The sequence below is a fragment of the Leptidea sinapis genome, chromosome 39, assembly GCF_905404315.1.
Source record: "Leptidea sinapis chromosome 39, ilLepSina1.1, whole genome shotgun sequence".
Lineage (NCBI taxonomy): Eukaryota > Metazoa > Arthropoda > Insecta > Lepidoptera > Pieridae > Leptidea > Leptidea sinapis.
The window spans coordinates 6,446,984-6,453,823 of record NC_066303.1 but is presented as its reverse complement, the minus strand read 5'-3'; the positions used below and the strand labels follow the sequence as shown (position 1 = coordinate 6,453,823).

Genomic DNA, 6,840 nt, shown 5'->3' with positions numbered 1-6,840 from the left:
AAGTCATATACAAAGTAATTATTTTGTTTTATGAAATATTAAATTAACAGAAACATACGGTGCCGGAACTTGTTCTTATTAACACACACATAAATAAATTGTAAAGCTTGACATCTTTGTAATTTAAATTTGAATACATTCCAAAGAAACACGTAGGAAAAAGCGTAGCCTTATAAATACGAAGCTTGGCTGAAAAATCTCTTAAATTTCACCTCAAGATGTAATAAAAACGTATTGCCTCTAAACAGTCTTGTGAAAAAACGAGCCACTTTGACGGGCCCCGAGTATCTTCTGATTCCGATTTCGTACTGGCAGACAAATCTAGAATTTAAATACTAGTTACTAAAGTCCAATTTCACGCTTCTGTTTCTGTAACTTTAGATCACAGAGCAAATCCAATGGGTGAGCATTGAATTCGGATTTTATAAAGAGGCTAAATCTTAGGCGCTTTTAAAGTGACATTCCTGATATGAAGCTCTGTGAAAACAATTCTGTATTTTGCTTCCGTACGTAGATTCGATTTTAAGCGTTTTAGCTTAGTCTTTGAGCGGCATTCATGTTATGAAAACCCGATACTTTTATTGATCCGACTAACATACGTATTTATGTACAATTCTTAACTTGTACTCGAACTAGGAATGTGAATAATTTCTTTTGAATGATATAAATGTAAGGCAAATTTAAAAATTCTAGTTTCACATATATATTTCGGCGGAAGATTTTTTTTATGAAATAGGACGACAAACGAGCGTATGGGTGTTAAGTGATCACCGCCGCCCACTATTTCTTGCAACACTAGAGGAATCACAGGAGCGTTGCTGGCCTTTAAAAAGGCATTTATTTTCTCAAAATTGATTCCTTTAGAATTCTTCTTGATGTCATTTCTTATACTACTACCGCTTCGGAAACAAATGGCGCTCTGAGAGAGAAGAAGCGGCGCAAGAAACTCTCCCAGCATTCTTTTTTTTGCGCAATTTTCAATAAAAATATACAATATTGTACAGTCATTTCTATCGCTATAAAATAATCACAATCTAGTCACAGGCTGTCCGATCATTTAGATATTCAGGAAGGATATTAAGGAAGGTGTACGCGCTTTTTTGAAGGTATCCATGTCGTGTCGTCCCGGAAACACCGCACAAGGAAGCTCATTCCACAGCTTTATAGTACGTGGAAGAAAGCTCCTTGAAAAGCGCACCGTCGAGGACCGCCACACATTCAAATGGTGGGGATGATATCCTAACTTGTGGCGTGTCGTGCAAAGGTGGAATTCGGAAGCAGGAATCAGGTAAAACAGCTCCTCGGAACACTGCCCGTGATAGGTAGAAGACTAGTAAATGCTTTTATTTGTACTAGAATATATTGATTTTTAACACAATAAAATGTCTGGTCTCCTAAATATCTTGAAGTGAAACTTCTTTGTAGACGATGAGGTTAAAAATTTTATGGATGAAACGGAATAAAGTGTGGGACGTTTTTATCCAAGAAGAGGGAGAGGGAGATTGAGATCGATTGAGATCAATTGAGATAGAGTGAGAAAGGGCGAATGCAGCAAGAAGCACATAGCACCGCTAGTAAGTAGAACATCTTCCCTACTAGAGTTGTATCGTACAGGTTCAGCGCGCGGCCGCGAAAACGTAGAAAATCTTCCTCACTAGCTATGTATCGTGCAGGTTTAGCGCGCGGATGCCAAAAAGTAGAACATCTTCCCTACTAGCGTTGTATCGTGCAGGTTAAGCGTACGTCCACGAGTAAGTAGAACATCTTCCCTCCTAGCGTTGTATCGTGCAGGTTTAGCGCCTGGTCGCGAGTAAGTAGAAAATTTAATAATTTCTAATATTGGTTTAGAGAACAGATTAGGATAATTAATATAAACAAGATATAGTTTTTCCAAAGAATTTTCACTTCTGACATGTGTACTTTGTACGCAAGCCATTTTTTCTTACATACCTACTGCGCCTTTAGTTTTTGCCATTTTGCCATGAAAACACGAACGGATTACACAAGATGAATCACAGGAGCGTTGCCGGCCATTAAAGTAGCTGCATGCGAAACTAATTAATTTATAAGCCACCATTATGTGATAATATAATAAAATATATACCGAAAGGAAGAAGGGCCATTAGTTTTTAAAAAGCGCACAACCACTGAGCTATTGGTCACTGGCTCTGCTATAACTATATTTGTCCTACTGAGCAGGTAACATACCTACATTTAGCCTACTAATAATTTAATGCAACTGCTGAACCTGTTTTGTAACGCTCTAACAGGACTATTAGAAAAAGAAAACGATTCAAGAGAAATAACCATTTTTATTTAGCTATCAAACAATCTCGCAATCCTTTTTAAAGCAAAGTAATAACACAGAGGTTCAGTATAGAAAAACAAGTAAATAGCTATAACATAATATTTTTAAAGCACAGTAATAGCACAGAGATTCAGTATAGAAACACAAGTAAATAGCTATAACAATTTAACTAAGTAGATAGGAATAAAGTTAATAGTTTAAGTTACTCACAATGTTCTCGCTCTGACTGCTGGCACCGAACTGAGCTGCGCGTCGTCGAGTTTTCTTCTCGCCCCCTGTGTGAGGGCGGAAGGAGGGTGTCAGGGCGGGGCCCTATACCCTGGCACTTCTTCTCCCAAGACGTTGGGAGAGTCAGTTGGTTATAGTTGGAGTCGTCGCTACTTGCTTGGGGCACAACGATTTTTTTTGTTTTGTTTTGTTTTGTTTTCTTTTTTTTTTATTGATTTTTTTTTTGTTGTGCCTTAGCTCGTAGCTTAGTCAGTCAGTCTGTCAGTTTTCGCCTTTTCCGGGGCCTTGTGGAGTTTTCATCCTCCTCTTCATTTACGCAGTCCCTTGAGTACGCCTTCATTTTTCGTCTACTCTCCTCGTCTGGGGGTCTTGCATGTAGCGGGGTAATTCCTACCAGATGAGGGTGTGACGAGGCGTCTGTTCGCCGGAACATGTCTGTTGTAATCCTTCTTACGAAGGCGTCTAAATTTTCAATTTTCAAATCTTTGGAGATTGTTGCGTTTCGTACGTATCGCGGTGCCCCCACTATGGCACGCAACGCAAGGTTTTCTTGTGCTTGCAGGCGATCCCGGTTCCACGCTGTGAGATACGGGTACCAAGCTGCTGCTGCATAGGTCAGTCTGGACCGTATGTATGTTTTGTATATCATCAATTTAGTTCCTAGTGGCAGCTTGGACGGCAGGATGGGCTGGAGCTTGGCGCGAGCACCCCTCGCCATCCCGATGGTGTTGTCAATGTGCTTCTTGAAGCTGAGACCGGTCAATGGTAACTCCCAGGTATTTGACGTCTGGCCTCCATGGGAGTTCCTCCGACATCAGCTTCAAGGGTGAGGATAGTTTTGTATTTCCGGTGATGATCGCCTGCGTTTTCGTTACGTTCACAACTAATCGCCATTTCTTCAACCATTCTGGTAGCGCTTTTAGTGTTGGTTGGAGTCTTTTTACTGTAAACTCAGGTCTGTAGGAAGATGCTTAGAAAGCTCCATCATCCGCGTATAGTGCTAGCTTAGCCTGCCAACGACCGGGATATCGACAGTATACCAGGCATAGCAGTGCGAAGAGAGACAGCTTCCTTGAGGTACTCCGGCTCTCACTGGCCTAACACTCGATTGGCAATCCTCCACACATACAAGGAATCTTCTGTTTGTGAGAAATGCAGCAAATATTTTGATTATTTGCACTGGCATCTCAGTTTTGATCATCTTGTACAGCAACCCCTCGTACCATACGCGATCGAAGGCCTTCTCCATATCTAGCAGTACGGCTGCGACATATTCCTTCTTGTTGTGGCTTACGGCCATCTCGTTTACCATTCGTGTGATTTGGAAGGTGGTGGTGACTGCGCGCACTCAAATAACTGGTTTTATACCCTTGCTATCGTTCGCGTGTCAGCCAGTCGACCGTTATTCACAATGCTTTTAAATAAGGTAACTACTACTACCCACAAAATAATCAAGTGACGTTTTTTAAATAATTGCTACAAAGCAAATTCAACTTATTTTGGATTCAAACAATATTCTAAAATCAGTAATTATTAACTAAAAATGATTGAAACTAGTCTAAGTTCAAACTCATAACTAATCATATTCGGAGTCATTAATTAATTAATGTAAAACTGTAATCATCTTAAGTACAACACAACCAACATTATAATTGAATAAACTTAAGAATAATCGCTGCGGCGACACGGCCATACTGATGCGTGATGCGTGCCCTGCATCGCTGTTGTTTCTGTAATGGAAAAATGAGAATATGTGAGGCTATGTACTTCCACAGTACATGCAGGCCTATTGGATTGATTACACGTTGTTCTAAATTACTATAAACATTCCACATGTTTACAGACAGATATTGCTAGAATAATTGCACACATACTATTTACCACTCATGAAAACAGCGCGTTTATTTTAACAGATGTGTAATCTTAACTGCTCATTCCACATGACAACAGTTAGCAAATCGATTTGTAGGGAAGGATAGGTAGATGAAAGGTCGATGCTGTATATAACAGAGGCTCTAATTAGGAAGAATGGGGTAGGTCGATGCTGTGCTCTGGGCGATTCTGTACGCCGTGGTATACAGGGGATCATAATTCTTTCAGGATAGGATTATCGATTGCTTATTGGGCTACTCTACGCGCCAATAGCATTATTTTGTTTTATTGGTTGCTTATTGGACTACTCCACGCGCCAACAGCATTTTAATTATTATTATTTATTGCTTATTGGACTACTTCACGCGCCAATAGCATTATTTTTTGTGTTATTTTTAATGTTTTATTGGAATCATTATAGAAGGTGCTCACTATTTTAGTCAGCTAGGGTTCATCTTCAGATTGTAAGGCAGGTCCGGCGCTGGACGGCCCGGCTTGTTGATCGTCTGGTGGCGACACGGCCGCCTGGGCGCTGCCGCCAGGCTGTGGGGCGCGCCGCAGTTGGTCGTGTGCGACCTTGCGAGGTCGGCCATGGTGTCCCACTACCTTCTTTACAAGGTAGCGGTCGTTATCTAGAACCCTGTGAACTTCGTAAGGAACACTAAATTTAAGGTCAAGAGAGGACTGGTTTCTGGGCTTGTTTTTTATTAAAACGAAATCCCCTCTTTGAAACCTGTGAATTTTAGCTCGTCCCCTGTCAAACCTGGCTTTATCTTTGGCAGATACTTGTGTCATCCTTTGTTGGACAAGGCGATCGAGTGCTTCGATGTCAATTACTTCATTATCTAAATTAACCAAGCTCAGTAGCTCCGGGGGAACGCAATGTTGGCGTCGAGTCAGCAGCGTCAGTGGGGCTGCACCTGTGGTTCTGTGGACAGTGCAGTTTAGAGCTAGCTGAAGACTTTCAAGCGCTGTATGCCAGTTTGAGGTCTCGTAGTTTTTAATCATGACAAGACTATTTTTTAGCGTTGCCATTACCCGCTCTACTTGTCCGTTAGCTCTACTAACACCAGGTGCAATAGAATGTATTTCTATATTAAACATATCACAGTAGCTTTTGTATTCCCCTAGAAACTCGCGGCCACCATAGACAATCACTTGCCTGGGAGCTCCAAATAGGTGGATTACTTGTTTCAGGGCCGCAAGAGTGCTGTGTTGACTTTTGTCATTGGTATGACGTAGTAACACATACTTGGTGTAAGCGTCTACTGTAACCACGACATACTCTTGTTCTTCTGAAGTTCCTAATTTCCCTGTAACATCCATTGTATAACTTCGAATGGAATTACTGGTTTGGTAATGGGATGCAACCGTACTTGCGTCGCTCCAGAAGTTTGCTTTGACGTTCTACATATGATGTTTCAGGGCGCTATGAAAAGTATTGATAAGACTCCACTGAAAAGACTTTGGTACAACGATAAGTTTTTGTAAGCCATGCACATCGTCTCGTCTCTCAAATTTAAGGACATTACCCTCAAGGTGGTACCCAGGAACAATATCGCCATTATGCAGAGAAACTATGATAGGTCGCAACTGGCTGTCACGTCGTTGTTCGACGTTTATCCAATCCATATTGTTGGTCAAGACGTTGACTGTCAGTGGATCCGGATTTCTACTCAGATCAGAAAGTTACAGTATGGAGTGTTTCGATTATCAATAGCAAATTTTGACCGTTTGGATGGGGGTTGATTGAGATTCTGGGAGCTAGAACGCTTAACACGAATAGACGAGGCAACGGAGATTAATTCTGGCTATAATTAAATAAATTATAATTGAATAAACTTAAGAATAATCGCTGCGGCGACATATACATTTTTGTATGTTAATTGTATTTATCATTCATTGTCATATCTTAATATATATAAATCCAGTGAACTCCTAAACCAAGGAACACATATTAATGGGGATTACTTCATGGAGTGCAGTTTAGTCCAAATTGAAAGATAGGATAGTTTTAATTTGGATTTGGGACCCATAATTATTTTTATATCGAATATTTGTTTTGTATGGACTTATCTACAGAATAATGACTGTAGAGTCAGCTAGTACACTATACTTTTGTATCTTAGCGTTACCCAAATAATATGATGTTTTATGTAGCTAAAAATTTATATAACATTATAATTTTAGGCATAAGTGTGTTGTTGGAACCATAATTTGAAACACTATATTAACAAGATTGAAATCTTGTTTAGGAGTAAATTTACAGATACTATTCCTCCAAGCTAATATGCACTCGGGTGGAATGCGGAATGCTTCGCCCGCCCACCGCCTCATGTACCGCGATCGTCTTAGTACGGTTCGCAGCATCGAGACATTTGCGGGTGACGTCACATTTGACAGACGTCTAGAAAGCAGGTGGAGAGATTAGA

General features: G+C 40.5%; 1 pseudogene; it reads right to left on the bottom strand.

The window, feature by feature from the left end:
• Positions 1-4,852: 4,852 nt before the first annotated feature.
• LOC126976052 (uncharacterized) lies at positions 4,853-6,040 on the bottom strand (annotated as a pseudogene).
• Between the last annotated feature and the right edge of the window lie 800 nt (positions 6,041-6,840).